General features: G+C 39.7%; 1 protein-coding gene across 2 annotated transcripts in view; it reads left to right on the top strand.

The window, feature by feature from the left end:
* LOC122090130 (DNA mismatch repair protein MLH1) overlaps positions 1 to 17,561 on the top strand; it is a 31,336-nt gene that overhangs the window by 9,488 nt on the left and 4,287 nt on the right. The window contains exon 8 of one of the 2 annotated variants that reach the window (XR_006143420.1): positions 17,399 to 17,523. The exons of the other annotated variant lie outside the window; for it this stretch is intronic. The gene's annotated coding sequence lies outside the window, so the exon portion shown is untranslated. The remainder of the gene's footprint in view (positions 1 to 17,398; positions 17,524 to 17,561) is intronic. 2 annotated transcript variants of the gene reach the window in all.

Genomic DNA, 17,561 nt, shown 5'->3' with positions numbered 1-17,561 from the left:
AAGGCCCGCTTTGTTAACATCCTTTATACGTTTGAAGCCCAGACTCCCCTCCTTTTTAGGAAGGAAAATAGCAGCCCAACTGACTGGCCAGAGGAAACGAGAGGACTCACACCCTTTCCAAAGGAAGGAAGCAAATAAACATTCTAACTTTGCAACAACCAGCTTGGGAAAACCATAAATACCAGACTAGTAGATGTATGAAGCTTGAAGAACTGATCTGATGAGGACGAGGTGACCCGCAAAGGAGAGGAGCTTTCCTTTTCACAATTGGAGACGTTTTCTGATGATATCAAGCATAGGGGAATAGTGGTGACTTGAGAGCCTTGCAGGGATGAGCGTGAGGCCCAAATATTTAACCGGGAGAGAGCCCAGAGCAAAGCCTGTGATTTGGAGGAGAGAGACCCTTGAGACTTCCAAGATTCCAGTAAAAAAGATAAGGGATTTCTCAGGGTTGATGTGAAGACTAGACATCAAAGCAAACCGGCGAAGGCAGAGCATAATAGAGTCAAGGGATAAGGCATCCGCACGAGAGAAGATCATCAGGTCATCAGCAAATGCAAAGTGAGTGAGCCCTATGGCCTTGCACTTGGAGATGGGAATGATGGATCCCTGATCCGAAGCTGATTGAAGACTGCCGGACAGAACCTCCATGGGAAGGCAAAATATGTAGGGGGATAGAGGGACGAATCCCAGAAGAAGAGGAGAAATAATTTGTTGGGCTGCCATTGACTAGCACTGAAAATTTAGGGAAGGCAATACAGTGGAAGATCCAGTTGGTGAAGACTGATGGGAAACCCATCAAGTTGAGAACAGAAACAATGTAATCCCATCTCAAATAGTCAAAAGCCTTATGAATATCAATTTTCATGAGAGCCGCTGGAAGGTGGGATTTTTTGTCAAAGCCTCTGACAATTTCATGGCAAAGAAGGATGTTGTCTCTAATGGATCTTCCTGGGATGAAGGTAGGCTGGTTGTCACTAACAAGGGGGCCAATGATAGTCTTGATACGATTGGCAAGGATCTTGACAATGAACTTTTATAGGAGATTGCATAAAGATATCAGCCTGAAATCATTCATTGTGTCGGCACCTTCTTGGAATAAGGCAAAGAAAAGTGTGGGTGATGGCCTTGATCTGGCTGGGATTGAAGAAGAAGCTCTTGACAGCTTTTATAAGGTCCTCTTTAATGATGTCCCAAGCAGAAGTGAAGAAGGCCATACTAAAGTCATTAGGCCCCGGAGCTTTGCTAGCTTTGTGGGAGAGAATGGCAGCAGTGATCTCATCATCAGAGGGGATGGCCCAGAGCATAGGAGCAACATTTGCCGGAATAAATTTGTTTATAAGGCCCTCGGGGATGGGCAATAAGGGAACAACATCCAGGTTAAACAGGCTCTTGAAGTGGTTGACAGGCGTTTCTTTTATCTCATCCACTCTTTAAATATGAGTGCTGTCCGGGTTGGATAACCTAGTGATGGAGTTGAAGTTATTCTTGGCTTTCAAGGATCAATGAAAGTAAGAGGAGTTTGAGTCTCCTAATTCCAACCAACTGATTCTGGCCTTTTTCCTTAAAAAACTTTCCTCCTGAGCCAAAAGAGCTGAGAGGTTTTCATATTCAAAATTTTCTTCCTCAACAAGAGAAGAGTCTAGATAGTTTGATTGAAGACACATCTGGATAGAGGTCAACTTGCTCTTGCAATCATTGACAAGAGAAGAGATCATAGTTGTCACGGCGCCAAGGCGAACCAAGGCGTTGGAGGGCTATCTAAGCGCTTAGGTGAGAGGCGCCCGCCTTAAGGCGAATTAGGCGCAAAAAAAGACGTTACTATTTTTTTTTAATATATCTATTATATCTAGTATAACTGTATAACAATGATATACTTAATTTTAAATTGCTTGTAAAAAATCAAGCTTTTAAGTTATATCAAAATACAAGGAGCACAACTTTAAGCAACATCAAGGGAAAAAAGCATACACTTTAAGCAACATCAAGGGACAAGAATCAACATTCAACATGAAATTCATATCAATGAAAATTGCAAAGTGATATATATTTTCTAACATGAGAAAACACAACAAAAATGCAATCATTGACAAGAGAAGAGATCATAGTTGTCACGGCGCCAAGGCGAACAAAGGTGTTGGAGTGCTATCTAAGCGCTTAGGTGAGAAGGTGCCCGCCTTAAGGCTAATTAGGCGCAAAAAAAGACGTTACTATTTTTTTTTAATATATCTATTATATCTAGTATAACTGTATAACAATGATATACTTAATTTTAAATTGCTTGAAAAAAATCAAGCTTTTAAGTTATATCAAAATACAAGGAGCACAACTTTAAGCAACATCAAGGGAAAAAAGCATACACTTTAAGCAACATCAAGAGACAAGAATCAACATTCAACATGAAATTCATATCAATGCAAATTGCAAAGTGATATATATTTTCTAACATGAGAAAACACAACAAAAAATGAACAAATTATTCATAAAAAAAAAACTATAAATAAAACAAAAGGCATAACATATAATTCCTAATGAAATATTATAAAGAATATAATATTTAACTATTTAAGTATGTAGTTAGATATACTTACCTCTATGATGCCCAAAACGAGATCCACAAAGTCTATCATAGACCATGAGTCCATGAACCATGATATTTTAATGTTTAACCCCCTGTCAATCAATACGTATAAGTTAGTGACACTAAAGCACTAAGCAACAAGAGAAACCTTGTTCCTTAATATATGAGTCATGACTCATGATAGGTGATAGGCCATGGGTTCCAATCCTACCCGGGGAGAATTAAAAACACCTAATGGAAATTGAGAAACATAAAAATGAACCAAAATGCTAAACTTTAGTAAGCTTTAAAGTATGAAATTATGAATTTTAAAACAACAAAATAAACCATCAAGCTAAACTTTGTTCTTGTTTAACCATAATCAAGCTAACAAATCAACATCTACTTCTTCTCCCTCCTATTGTTGCTGACTAGTATAATCAGTTGGCCCATCACCAAAGTCTTCTTCAATATCTTCATCATCACACACAACATCGTGGACCTCTTCTTTAACTTCATCATCTGACGATTCCTCAACAGTGGCCCTCCTCCTACCACGACATGTGTAGCAAATATTGGCTGCACTTGTTGGTCCTTGAGCCCTCCTAGGTAAGTTACGACCCCCAACCGATGTAGATGCACCAACTGCTCTATCAACATCTCCCCATGTGAGGTCGTCTCCAAGATGGACTAAATCTCCATCTTCTTGCTCCCCTGTTATCCATTCACTACTCCAATTCATTTCATTAAGAATTAATGGATCATAATTGCTGCCCTTTTCCCTTCTTTACTTGGAACCTTGAATGAAGCCGACGATTATATTGGATATAGACTAGATCATTCAAGCGCTGATGTTCTAGTCTATTCCTCTTCTTGATGTGAATCTGAATACATAAATACCTCTTTATTTAAGTCAAGAAATAGATGTAAAAAGTATAATTATAAACCAATATTTAAAAAATACTTACAAAATCAAATGTGCTTCAATTGCGCTCACAACCGAAAGCGGAGCAACAAAGGCCTAATATGCGTATTGCATATTGTTGAAGTGTAGGGGCCGAAGATCCATGTGTTTCCCACCAAGAGACTATATATAAGGAAAAAAGTAGATACACATATTGTTAAATACTTATTAAAACTTAAAAAAAAAAAATACTTAGTACTTACTAGGATCCAATGCTCCTTCACCGGCTTTCCGTTGTTTAATAGCCAAAATCCTTGAAAAGCTACCTTCACATTTTCTGTACATTTGAGACTCACGTATGATCTTGTCTTGCACAGCTAAGCCGGGCACCATTCTTTCAATAACTGCCATGAATGCATCTTATATTTTACATGATTCTTCAAAAGGGAGTCTCTCATCATTGATGTAGTCAAAATATTTGCTAGCATTTAGGTAAAAGCCAGCAGCATATAAAGGTCGATCCATTTGGACCTCCCAACAGTCATCAATAATTGCTAACACCTTCTTCCATGACCGTTCTTTGTTGGCAAAATTTACTTTTATCATTTTTTTTTGCTATTTCCATTGCCAAATAAACTTCAGGCAATGCAGGCCTCTCATCACCATCTACTAACCTCAAGACAACTAAAATTGGTTGGGATGCTCTTAAGCAATCTAGTACACGGTTCCAGAATGTTTGTGTAAGTATTGTCTCAAGTACTTTCTTACCTGCCTCTGTCTTGGACAACTTAGAACTATTCCACTCATCAGATACAAATAATTCCTTCAAGGCATCCTACAGACCTCACCCCATTTGTCTTTTTCCTCAAAGCATCAACAAGTTTGTAATGTCTATAGATAAAACTTGTCATTGTTTTTGCCCTCTCTATTGTTGTTTTATAAGCTTTCAACTTGTCAATGTCCTCTAACATGAGGTCCAAACAATGAGCTGCACAAGGAGTCCAATAAAGGTTACTCCGTTTTTGCATCAACATTCTACCAGCTGTAACATAATTAGCTGCATTGTCTGTAACTACTTGTACCACATTATCCTCCCCAATTTCTTCAATTTTACTATCAAGCAACTGAAATAACATGTCTGCATATTGAGACTCACTAGATACATCTACAGAGCCCATAAAATAAGTTCCCAATGGACAATTGACAAGGAAATTAATCAAGTGTCTACCTCTCGTCAGTCCACCCATCAGACATAAGAGTGCACCCTTATCTTTTCCAATAATCTTCAAATTTCTTCTTGATACAGTCAATCTGAGTTTTTTCATCCTGTAGCAAGGGCACTCTCAACACATAGTAAGAAGGGGGCTTATATCCTGACCCAAACTACGCAATGGCTTCAACCATCTCCTCAAAGCTCCTTAACTTGACTGTATTGAATGGGATGCCAGCTTCATAAAACCATTTTGCAACATATGCATTAGTTTTCTTTTTGTTTGCATTTGATCTTAAGCTGCTTTGTATTGTTGTCTGGGTAGAACCTTTAGACCTCCTCTTACCAACTATTTCTTCAGGAGTCCGTCGAAGATAAGAATCTATCGGACCCTTTACTATCGCTGGTGTAATAAGATTAGCTTTATTCCTTTTGGAAGCTGTCCTAGAGCTTGGCACAAGGTTCCTTATTGAGGAGTCTATAGTTGGGGGCCTTAGTGCACCAGACTGGAGTTGCCCTCCACTATCTATCTCTTCAGGCAAATCCTCTCCCTGCTGATGATCAACAGAATAATCCTCATCAAATACATCAGGCTTCCTCTTCTGATTTCGCATGATAGCTTCATGCATCTCTCTAGCGATTGCTGCAGTTGTTTTTAGGCACTTTGATATATCTCCATACCCACCAATTAAATGTTGCTTAAGCCTTTTGATTCCTCCTTTGGCATCTTTTCCACAAAGTGTACATTGCACTAAGTTCTTATCATTAAGATCTGGCAAATATCCATACTTCCACCCGGGGTCTTTTGATTTGGCCTTCCTAGTTGGATCTTTGCTTGGATCATATGTTGATGCTCCAATGCTAGCAGTAGGCCCGCCACTACCACTAGTAGCCATATCTATTTGAATAAACTACACAAACATAAGGAACAACAACAAGAGAAACTAAGTAACAAAAAATAAAAAGTAAAAATGAGAGGAGGCATTGCACTAATGCACAACAGTCAATAGTAGTAAAAAAAAAAATTCATAAGAGAAGAAGCATTGCACTACCACTAATGCACTCTACAATCTAAAAAATAATAACTAATGCACTCTACAATCTACCTATAGCAGCAGGGAAATGCACTAGCAGGAGAAGAAGCAGAGAAGCGCAATCAATTAATCATGCAATCATAATACAGTCTACTACCTACAACAGCAGGGGAAAATAAAAAAGAAGCAGTCGCAGAACACCAGAGGGGAAAAGAATAAAAATAAAAAGAGAAGAAGCATTGCACTAATGCACAAGCAGCACAACAGTAGTAAAAAAAATTCATAAGAGAAAAAACATAGCACTAATGCACAATAGTAGTAAAAAAAATAAATTCATAAGAGATTGCACTAATGCACAACACTAATGCACAATAGTAGTAATCATAAATTCATAATACAGATTACAGTCTACATCTACCTGCAGGGGGAAAAAAAAAGCACTAGCAGTAGTGCTGCCAACGCAGGACAAGAAGTAGAGAAGAAGAAGAAGCATAGAAAGAACCGGCAGCCTCCATAAGAAGCATTCGAGAACAGCAAAGGGGAAATGGAAGGAAAAAAAAAAAGCATTAGCCACTAGCAGCAGGGCTGCCAAGACAGACGAAGCAAAGGAGGAAGAAGAAGAAACAGAGGAAGAAGAGACAGGAAGAAGACGAACAAAGGAGGAAGAAGTACTACAACAGACGAAGAAGAAGAAGTACTACAGCAGCAGGGGAGAAAAAAAAGCAAGCAAAAAGAGACACAGATGAAGAAGCAGAAGACGAAGAAGGCGAAGAAGAAAAAGAATAAGAAGAAGCAGAGGAAGGAGAGAGGAAAAAAAAAAAAACAGCCGCAGACGAAGAAGAAGCAGAGGAAGAAGAGGGAAAGAAAAAAAACCAGTTGCAACTCACAAACGAAGAAGCAGAAGACGAAGTAGGAAGGAGGGAAAAAAAAATCGATTGCAAACATACCTGAAGTCGAAACAGAGGAGGGAATGAGGGATTTCAGCCAAGTCCAACTTCAGTCTCAATCGGTTGAATCAATGAATCCAGCGCAGGTTCTCTAGGTTTAGAAGCGTAGAGAACTTAATTGACAGAGAGACATACTTCATCGAGAGAGAGAAACAGTGGAGGGTTTTAAATTTTAACCCTTTCACGTTATATTTCCCCCCACCACCAAACCTTTTTCTTTTTTTTTTTGTTCACTTAAGGGGGGTAAAATGATTCCATGCATCTCACACCATTTAAAAACCTGTACTTCATCAAATGAAAAGTTTACAATTAGAATATAAAAAACAAATACTTAAGTGGAAGGGAAAAAAAAGCACATAAGGCGTACGCCTTTCATACAAAGTCGTCCAAGGCGCCAAAGGCGACGCCTTAACACCAAAGGCGATTGCCTTTCCTACGTAGACAATGGCGTCCCTCGCCCTACCCCTAAAAAAAGGCTTGAACGGCGACGCATCTTCAAGAAGCGGTCTACAACCACATAAATTGAATTATGGCCTCACGAAGTTTTTGGTAGACCAAGCACGAAGTCCATGTTAAGGTCCTGCCAAGGGGAATGGGGAACGGGTAAGGGAGTGTACAAACCCGTGTTCTGCTTTTGTTGTTTGGCAGTTTGGCAGTTTGGCATGTCCTACACTGACTCACAATTCTAGCAACATCCCTCTTCAGTCCTAGCCAAAAGAATCGGTCCTTAACGAGGGTGATGGTCTTATCTCGACCATGGTTTTAAGTATCGGTGCGTATCGTGCCGTATCGGCCGATACGTATCCGTATCGGTAGGCATCGGCACGATACATACCGATACGCTACGGGGAATTTTGGGCTTCTTTTTGTGTATCGGCGTATCATACGTATCGTATCGTGCCGTACCGTATCGGTACCGATACGTACGATACTCTACGATACGAACTTTTAAAAATCTGAAAATTCCCGAGAGTATCGGTACGTATCGGTACGTATTGAAGGTATCGTGTAGTATCGAGCCGTATCGTACTGTATCGGTACGATACGGCTACTTAAGTGTGAATTTTTTGTTGTTTGAAACAAACACTTCACACTCTCACCAACAGTTTTCTAGATTTTTTATATGTTATGTAAAAACAAGTGTTCTACAACTTCTATGGAAATTTTTGATTTTTCTCAAAAAAAAATATATTTTTAATTTTTTTATTCTAAAATTAATTAAAAAAAAATCCCCAAAAAATTTTTTTTTAGAAAATTTAGTTCATTCAACTCTTAAAAATAATGTCATAACTTATAATTACTAAATACATGATTTTAAATGAAACCCACATTTTTTCCCCAAAAAAGTGAGGGTTTCAATTTTTTTTTTATTTCTCAGATCTACTCAAATATATTGGTCCACACTTTGTTTATTTTTTATATGTTCTTTAAAAACATTTAATCTACAACTTCTATAAAAAAAATTTAATTTTTCTACAATGAATGGGAGACCCACTACCATAAATATTTCGACTGGGGTAAATATTGTGCCTATATTCGACAAGTGCAGAATATCATTGTAGTTGCTCCTATTGAAGAAGAAGGTCCTAGCCAAGGATTTGAACCACCACAACACTCTTCACGGCACTCATCACAGTGGCAATGGCAATGAGGAAAGAAAAAACTGTAAAAAACTCAAACCTCATCATTTTGAAAATTTTCAACTCAATATATTTGTCTATCAATTCGATACCCTCTACTTAAGTATCTATGCATTCTACATGTTATATATAGCTTTTTTTTAACTACTTTTATGCAAAAGTGTATAAAAATGTGTTCTCTATCCATTTATGTGCGTATCTTTAGCGTATCTTAGCGTATCTCCAATACGATACGATATGATACGATACCCTCCGATACGTATCTTAATTTTGACCGACCGATACGGAGACCGATACCGATACTTTAATCCTTGATCTCGACCGAAATGGCTAGCGACTCCCCCAACATGCAATTCCCAGATCAGGAAATCTCGGAGTGAAGTGCTGGGAATGCACAACTTGCTTCCTTTAAAAAGGAAGCCCTCCCTAAGTAGGTAGTCCGAGCGATTGACCGGGTTGCCTCCACTTAAGGAAGTGAATGGCTCACTAAAATCAGGGCAGGTGGGGTATTGGTCCTTGACTCGCTCAAACCCTACAACCTTTACACTCATTGTCTGGAGTAACACACTAGTCCGACTCCTAGCATTGGTGCCATTGAGGAACATGTTCACCCGGCTCAGTGCATCTGCAGCAGTATTCTCGACACCAGGTCTGTGCTTGAGTACAAAAGTGTACTCTTGGAGAAACTCAACCCACTTGGCATATCTCAAGTTAAGTATCTTTTGGGCACTCAGGTATCTCAGAGCCTGGTGGTCAGAGAATAGCATGAATTCTTACGGTAAAAGGTAATGTCGCCAATAGCTTAATGATTGGACAACCGTATAGAATTCCTTGTCGTATATGGAATATCGTTGCCTAGCTTCATTAAGTTTCTCACTAAAATAGGCAACAGGGTGGCTCTTTTGTCCTAGGACACCACCTATTCTAATACCAGATGCATCGCAATTCACTTCGAAGACCTTAGAGAAATTTGGGAGGCACAGGATTGGAGCTTTAGTCATAAACTTTTTAATCTCGTTAAATGCCTTTGTAGCACTCTTAGTCCATTGAAACTCCTTTTTCATGCAATCGGTGATAAGAGACATAATGGAACTAAACCGGTAAATGAACCTCTTGTAGAAAGTGACCAAGCCATGAAAGCTTCGTACCTCATGGAAATTAGTTAGCTCAGGCCATAGTTGTCAAGGCATCGCCTAGGCATCCAGCCGGTTTGCCTGGGGCCTAGGCGACAGCCGCCTTGTTACACTGCATGTCGCCTTGTGTTTCGACACTTATTTATGTCAAATATCATTCAAATAAATGTTTTCATTTACTTAATATATTATTCATAAATAAGCAAATACCCCTTATTTGAATCCAATAAAAATAGTTTAAAAATCAAATTCCAAAAGGATAAAAAGTCAACCCCCCAGTCCAAGAACAAAAATTGGATTTTGGCTATAGGGATGATTTTCAACTTTTAAATGCTAGGGTTTTTCTCAATTATGAAAATTTTATAAATTCTATCATGTTAAAACATTGTTAAAAACCAAAAGTCCGGTAAAATAATATTTTGTTTTGATATTCATAAAATTATTTTCATTCAGGCGATTTTAACAGTATTCGTGCACTTAAAAATAAGTTTGACTGAAGCATAACTTTGTCATTGCAATTCAGATTTAAGTAATCTTAGACTTATTAGAAAGCTGGTTTTATGTTATAACTAATACAAAGTCTCATCTAAAAATAAAATCATTTGACTAGTCAAACTTATTATAGAATAAGAGCATTTCTCTAAATGTTGATTTTTTATAACTTAATATGACTTAATGTTAATTTTTTATGATTTGATGTGGCTAAATGTTGATTTTTAATGAATTGATGTGGCTTAATCTTGATTTTTTATGGTACAAGGTTTATATAACTTACTAAATAATGTTAGAAAATAGGAAAAATAAAAAATAACACTTGTTTGCCTTGTTCGCCTTAAGGCGGACGTCTTCTTGCCTAAGATCTTAGACAACCCTCCACCGCCTTGGTTCGCCTTGGCGCCGTGACAACTATGGCTCAAGCCACTCTACAATCGCTCTCACTTTCTCAGGGTTGGCAGATATTCCCTAAGTTGACACAACAAATCCTAGGAAGATGACTTGATTACTCATGAAGGTGCACTTCTTAAGGTTAACATAGAGTTTCTCTTGTAAGAGCACATGAAAAACCTTTTGTTAGTGATCCAAGTGGGAAGAGGGGGTCTTACTATAGATGAGGATGTCATCAAAGTAAACCATTAGGAACTTGCCAATGAATGGTTGAAGCATTTGATTCATTATCTTCATGAAGGTGCTAGGTGCATTTGACAAGCCAAAAGGCATGACTAACCACTCAAAGAGGCCATCATTTGTCTTGAAGGTTGTCTTCCACTCATCTCCAGGCCTAACCCTAATTTGGTGGTACCCGCTCTTGAAATCAATCTTCGAAAAGATCGAAGAGTTGGCCATCATTTCCAACATGTCATCAAGCCTAGGGATAGGGAACCTATACTTGATGGTGATCTTATTGATGGCCCTACTATCAACACACATACGCCAGGTGCCATCTTTCTTTGGCGTGAGCAAGGCAGATACAGCACACGGGCTAAGGCTTTCCCTAATGAATCCCTTCTGTAACAATTAATCCACTTGTCGTTTGAGTTCAGCATGTTCTTTGGGATTCAATCGGTAATGGGGTAAGTTCAGGAGTGAGGATCTTGGAACTAAGTCAATAGCGTGCTGAATGTCACGCATAGGTGGTAACTCATCAGATAGTTCCTCAGGGAATGACCTCTCGAATTTCCTTGACAAGGGTTGTACTTCTCTAGGAGCCTCAGCGAATAAGCGTGACCTATCGGTATTACTCTGTATGGCAACTAGAGCATAAATCATCCTTAACTCTTGACACTCCTTCAAACTGTTGTTGATTTAAAATGTTGAGTGTTTTGGTGGGGGTGTGTTTGAATGTACTTCTCTTGTGTTCTGAAACCCTAACTTCCCTAGGTCAGTCTGATTTTCTTCCCTTTGAACTCAAAGACATAGGTGTTAGACTTCCCATAATTGGTGACATCCTGGTCATATAACCAGGGTCTACCTAGGATGATGTGGGCAACATCCATCTCTAGGACATCACACCACACTCGATCCTCATATCTTGTAAAGTTTAGGGGAACTAAACACCTCAGATTAACGGGAATGGTGGACTGATCAACCTAGGCAGCCTTGTAAGGCTTGGGGTGGGGTTCAGGTTTAAGGCCCATTTAAGCAACAGCACTCTTGGCGACCACATTCATGCAACTCCCGTTGTCTATGACGACGCGGCAGTTCTTGCCCTGATGACATGTGTAAGTGATGAAAATATTAGTTCTCTGCCAATCATTGCTACTCCTAGGTTGTGAGACCATGCATCGCACAATGCCGAGCTTGAGGTCACCGGCCTCCTCGGTGTCCTCATCAGATATGGTCTCATCTGGTCTATGGTCCTCATACTCATGGTCTTGAATACCCTCTTGGTCACCTTATTCAGGGGTCTGCTCTCCCACATAAAGATTCCTATTGAGACGCTCTCTGGAGAAGTGACCAAACTTGCGACACTTGAAGCACTGTTGTTACCCACTACTCTTGGGTGCTTCTCCCAAAATTCCTTTACCACTGTTGTCAAATTGAAGTTGTGTTGCAGCAGGATTTTTTGGGAATCCAGTGGAGCCTTGGGTGTTTTCTAAATTGGGACTCCCCAACTTGGAAGCTTTTCTAAGAATAAGTTCTCATGGAGGATTCCACCTCAAGGGCTATCCTAAAGGCTTGTGGAATGTCTCGCACCAGGTGGGGTACTATACGAGATTGAATTTCGGAGTTGAGCCCGGTAAGGAATCTGGATAATGTTTGCTCAACATCCTCCCTAATGCGGCTTCTAATTTTCAATTCATTGAACTTGCTTATATATTCGGTCACAGTCGACTTTCCTTGCTTCAGGGTATTCATTTCATTCAACAACTGGAGCCTATAGGTGATAGGAAAAAATTCCCTCTTGAGTCTCTCTGCATTTCTACCTAGGTGGTGATTGGCTCAAGCCCTAGGTGGTCCTCCTGGTACTCTAGGTCTGTCCAGAAGTCCTGGGCTGCTCCGATAAGCTTGAACTTAGCAAATCGATTGTGGACTTCCTTTGGCATGTCATAAAAATCGAAGTACCTATCCATCTGCTTAATCCAATCTAGAAGGATCCTAGCATCAATCTGACCATCATAGGTAGGGGCATCTATCTTAATCATCCGTCTGACATCAAAGCCCCTATCATGATGCTCATAACCCTCATCATCTCCATATTGGGTTTGGTGTTTTGGCAGTGGGCCTCAACCCCTACCACGTCCTGGGCCTTGGAAGTTATCCCATATCTGGTCATAACCATCAGTGTGGTTATTCTTGTTCACTTCCTCAGGGTTAGGGCCTCTGTCCCTAGGTTCAGTGCCAGTAGTGTTACGGCCTTGCCGTCCATCAGGGTTTTAGGCACTTGTCTCGAGGGCAGCCAACCTATCGGTAAGGGTTTGGAGATGGGCAGCTTGTGTCTCCTGTATAGCTTGGCTAGCTTGGGGGGTAGCTTGGATGGCTTTTATGAATTCAGCCAACGGCTCAGGTTGGGTGGGGGTGTTAGAAAGGTCAGACATGTTCTGGTATGCTCTACCATTACGAGTGGACATAGGGAGATGGGCAGCCAAGGTACGATTGCCACCAAAGACTCAAGGTCTACTCAGAATCTCCAATTGAAACAAGTAGTTAGCCCTCTCAATCTTAAGGTCAGAAATCTCCCTCTCAAGTATGTGCTTTTGGAGGGAATAGCTCCCAATGCTATTTAGTCCTGCCAACTTAAGGAAGAAAAGGGTGTCCTCTAGTCTATGGTAATGCTCTCTTAGCTCAGACTCGACTATCGACAGATTGTGACGGAGACTAAACCTCAAAAGGTAAGACATGTAAACAAGGGACAGCAGTACCTAATTACCCTAAACCTCGACAAAACCATGCTCTGATATCAAGATGATGTAGGGGGTTCCTAGGTGACTAGGTTTTTTATAAGGTTAACTAACTAGGTAGGACAAACTCAAGGGATTTGGGCTGGTTAGGATAAAGGAAGCTCAGCAAATAAGATTGCATGCAAAATAAAGTGAGGCTAATAAACAAAGTAACAAAGAACAATAATAATCTATGAAGAAAAGCGCATAAACTCACTCAAGTGTCAAGGGGGAACATGGGGTAGGGAACATGGCAACAAGAAAAACTAGGTTATAACACTAGCCTATTAAGCAAGGAACCTGGGGTAGGGAATATGGCAGCAAGCAAAATTAGGTTATAACACTACCCTGTTAAGCACCAAAGGTGGATAAAAGCCCCATGTTATATGCTCTAAAATCAGTTATACTAGTAATAAGTAGACCAACAATACTTAAGGCAAAACAGTGATGTAAATAAATGTTAAACAATGGCTAAAAGGGGTGGGTTTTAATGGAAGTAACGGAGTAAATAATGAGGGGATAATGGGGGAATGGGAGGGCCCATTCTATACTTACCTGCTGCCCAAGTCTGAGAATAAAGAAGACAGCCCAGATTTGAAGGTGGTGCCCAGCAGTAGTCCGTTCATTGAAAGGAGATCAGCAGCAACCCAGGTGATGATCTATCCACGTATGGCCTTTGGTTGCTGCAAACAGAGGCTGCAATAGTGCAGCGGCAGTAACAGAGAATAACAGCAGCATCAACAGAAATTAACAGCAGCAGCCAAGAGAAAACAGCCGCAGCAGAGAACAGCCAGCAACAGTAGACGGTAAACAGCAGCAGCAGAGAACATCCAACAGCAGTAGACAGTAAACAGTAAACAGCAGCAGCCACAGTAAACAGCAGCAGCAGCAGTAAATTGGAAGAGGGAGAGGGAGGTGAGAGAAAAGAGAATCAAGAGAGAGAAAGAAAAGAGAGGTGAGAAAGAGAATGAGGGGAGAGAATCGTTAGAGGGGTGGGGGATTGCTCATTGGCTTTTTTTTTCAATTCTAATTCATTAATTCTAAACGTGGCCCTTGGCCTTACATATATAGGAAAAGAAATACTCAAAATAGAAAGTGGCAACTAGGAATTAACCCAACATAAAAAAAAAGAAATCTCCTAATTTAACCCAACAACTTGGGGCAAATAGAGGATATTATTTAGTTTCCTAATTCATCTCAAAGACCTTGAAAAATAAATAAAGAGACTAGGAAAATAAAGTAACTAACTACTAAATCAGTGGGGCCCACACTGGTTGGCCAATCAGGATGACAGGAGAGAGAGGGAAGAGACTAGCGGTAGTCTCTTCTCTCCTTTTTCACGCCAGAACAGGTGCAGGTCGACAGCTTCAGTTTCTCCTTCTTTCTTCTTCTTCCTTCTTCTAATCTTCCAACCACGAAGAAGGTTGGGTCTTCTTCCTTCGGCTGTACATCTTGATGTCCCCATCAGTTGGGTTGTATACATGTTGGGCCTTTTTCGTCCATGGGGTTTTCAATGTAATAGGCCACTTTGATGGACATTTTGGATCTAAACCATGAGTAGTAAGTCTGCATATGGGATTTCCCTTATTAGGTTAAGTAGTTTATTTCTTTAGCTATTAGCTAGTGGAATCCACATTAGCATAGGCTAGCTATCTTAGTTGAGTTTGGTTATGGGATCTATCTTTCCAACTCTAACTCTTATCTTTATTTAATTCCACATCAAATTTAAATCATAGGCATGTTAGGAGTCAGAACTTTAAGTTTGACTATGTTTTGAGTTAGTTTCCTTTAGTATTTCAGTTTCCTAGTTATATTAGGTTACCTTATTAGTTAAGGGTTGGGTTAGGCCTTTCCTTTTTAGTGTTTGAATCTATTTTTGAGTTTTTTTATATAAGTTTGTAAGGGGGTCTTTAATATAAGTTTCTTGTCTTAGGCAGATTTCAACTTCTCTTTCCCATAATTCCATAGTAACTCATAAGTTTTATTCTTATATAGTTATAACAGCTTTGAATATCACCTTTATTTTTTATAAATTGGAATCACAATGCTTCTTTATTCATCTAGCATTTTTCTTGTGCTCATAAACTTATAAATAACTTAGTTAGCCAAGTTATTCTACAAATTCCTGAACTCTTCCAGCCCTCTATTGGAATTCCATTTGGATCTATTTCTTTACCTATTTTTATCTCATTTAAGGCTTCTTTTACTTCAGAGACCCTAGTTTTTCATATAGACTTGTGGTTTCTTGATGATTATTGCAACCTTATAAAACGCTACTTGATGCAGCACTGAAGACATATACCAGGTGATGTAGATAGGGCTGTCAATGGAAGACTTGAACTGAACAAACCAAGGTTCAGTTCTGTCCCAAGTCTGGACCTGGTTTAGCCCAATTTTTTATCCTATGCTGGTCCATACATGCAGCAATCTACCCAGCATAGATACCCCTTCATTAGAGCTTATCTTGTTCCCTAATTTGGTCTTCTAGAAGAGCCAAGCAGCCAGCCCAAAGCAACCTGTCTGGGTTGTGTTACTGTTCACGTGAACAGTATTTTCTCAACAAGTCTTGTCTTCAAAAGAAGCTTCTATATTTAGCACCAACAATCCAGCTGTCCATTTTTGGATTTGTTTACAGCAGGCCATCCTTCCCCATCGAGCAGCAGTTCCCCGGCTGAGAATTGATAGCTATGTGGCTTCCTTTCTTGGTGTTTTAGGCCAGCTCAGCAGCCAGCTACCTTCCCATCGATCAGTCTGAGTTTTGGTTACAAATATCTTCCATAAGATTCCTACGGCTGTCCTTATTTGGTGGAAAGCATTCTCAAGAAGGGAGCTACAGCAACCATAGGATTAGTTTCTATTTTGTGTTCAAGTTAGTTTCCTTTTTTTGGTTATCTAATTAGTTTCCTATTTCTAACTAGGATAGTATCCTTTTGAGTTCAGTTTTTAGTTTCCAAAATACTCCTACTTGGTTAGCAAATTAGAGTTTAAGTTAGGAAGTTAATTTGCAGCTCTTAGTTTCCTATTTTAGGTTTTGGTTTTTCTAAGCCTATATAAGGAGGCAACCATCATTGTAATACTTTGATTAATGAAAATTGTTTGCTTTATGCAATGTTTTGCTGTGGGATGCCTAAACTGAGGTGTGAGATGCCCATTCACTAATTCTTCTCCATCCTCCTCAACCCCTCCATCGAGTTCTCTTTTTCCGTTTCTATGTTTCGACTTGTGAGAGAGTGATCTAAGAGTGTTGAAGACCCAAACATCAACCTTCAGGTCAGATTGCATACCAGCCAAGGAGGACCAAAATCGATTCACTTTTGTCAGGGTTTTCCAACCCTAATCCATTTCCCTTGGTGCTCTCAGCATGCTGTCCAGATTCCTAGATCCTTTTAGGGTTTTGTTGAAGCTATCAAGGACCACCTTTGATCCAAATTTGGTGTCCTACTGGCTTGAAGATCTACGATAGTTTCTATTTTGGGAGTTATTCTCATCTCAAACCTAAGATCAGTTTGTAAAGACCTTTGGAGGGTTTGTTCAGCATTATGAGAAAAGCATTTGAGCTCCATCAGAACTCCCTACAGCCAGTCGCAGACTTCCTCCTATTTCAGCCAGATTCAAGCTTTGGATCTAATTCTGACTTGAGATTCGAATTTGTGGGATCCTAATTGGGGTTGGCTAGTTCCTACCTTACTACCTAGCCTTACATAACCAGGACGCAGAAGAGGGCTGTTGGCCAGGTTGCTTAGGGTCTCCCCAAGCAGCACATGATTTTGTTTAGATGGGGTTATTATTTTTCTTTGGTTCTGTTTGTTGGTTCAATTTAAGTGATATTAGTTGTTCGTAGAGGACAAGTAACATATGTTCTTAGTTTCCTTTTCAAGTAGTTTTAATTTTCAGCTTTAGCAACTGTTGTTTTAACTTTTAAGAGTCTATTTGAGGTTTCCTTTGATGGAGCATTCTATTATGTAATTCCCTCCCCCATCACTTATTATAAATAAAGCATAGGAGGACGACAAGCCTCCCACGATTTGACAAACTCAATTAATGACTGTTGCTGTTGCTTTCTCTGCTGAGAATTGGTCGTGTCTGATCAAGGTTGTGGAGCTGGTGTGTGATCTAGCTGACTCTGCGATGTGAAGCCCGAGAGATCCTCTCTCTTAGTTTATCTTCTTCTCCTTTCAACTACTCAAGGTGCTACTGCTCTACTCAATCTTCTACAGGTATCAGATTCAGTTTTTCTTTCAGTTCTGCCTAGAAA

Source organism: Macadamia integrifolia, chromosome 9 (assembly GCF_013358625.1).
Source record: "Macadamia integrifolia cultivar HAES 741 chromosome 9, SCU_Mint_v3, whole genome shotgun sequence".
In the NCBI taxonomy this organism is placed as follows: domain Eukaryota; kingdom Viridiplantae; phylum Streptophyta; class Magnoliopsida; order Proteales; family Proteaceae; genus Macadamia; species Macadamia integrifolia.
Note: the sequence above shows the minus strand (reverse complement) of the source record. Positions and strands in the feature narration are given on the sequence as shown.